Source organism: Plasmopara halstedii, assembly GCF_900000015.1.
Source record: "Plasmopara halstedii genome assembly, contig: Scaffold_54, whole genome shotgun sequence".
NCBI lineage: Eukaryota > Oomycota > Peronosporomycetes > Peronosporales > Peronosporaceae > Plasmopara > Plasmopara halstedii.
In genome coordinates this window covers 407,252-408,084 of record NW_020186975.1, presented here as the reverse complement: position 1 = coordinate 408,084, position 833 = coordinate 407,252, and positions in this window count along the sequence as shown.

The following is an 833-nucleotide window of genomic DNA, read 5'->3' as shown; positions in this document are numbered from 1 at the left end:
TGGTTGGAATGCGCACTCCAACAGCTCGTCGAGCGGGCCTGTGCCCATGGATCTCAGCAATGCTGAGGATGAGGGAGCAGAAGTCCGAGCTGCCGGGCAGCATACACACATTCGACGGTATTTTGTCTGTGGAGACACCCGTCACGTTTGGAACGGTTGCCCCCTGCGCAACGCGCGTCAAGGTTCTTCGAACCATCGCCCCAACACCTACCGGGCTGGTTCGTTCGGGGGAAACGACACCACTCAGTAGGCGCGGGGCGACCTACTGAGGAAGAACGGAGTTCTGTTGAGCCCCAGGGAGGCATCGGTCAACAGGGCCCAGCCCCGAAGAGCTCCGTGCTCTAAAACACGGAACGTGTATGCAAGCCGGGCTTGCTGGTCGTGGAGGCGATCGTAAAGGGCTTCGAGAAGCCATGGAAGATCCTCATCGATTTCGGGGAGTCGGGCAATTATGCTCGACGCTCCACAATGGAAGGAAGTCAGCTTTATGCTGAGGCGCTGAAAGCGCGGTTGGGTGACATCGTCACTGTTCGCGGCGCGGACGCGTGTCACGGTCCCGAAGGTACCTGTGGACCTCGGAGCCAAGTTTCTTGACTTCGGTAGCGTGGAACGCTGTCTAGTCTTAGACTTGGATGCAAGGTATGACATCATTGTAGGAATGGCATGGTTGGAACACCATGAGCCATGGATCGATTGAAAGTCAAAGACCTTGAGCACTACGCGCACGTCTCCTGGTGAAGCTTTGGCGAGTCATGACCCACCTCTGCTACGAGACAAAAGCGCTATCGGTGAGAGAACTGGACCAAGACGGTCAACGTGCTGGACATTGGAGA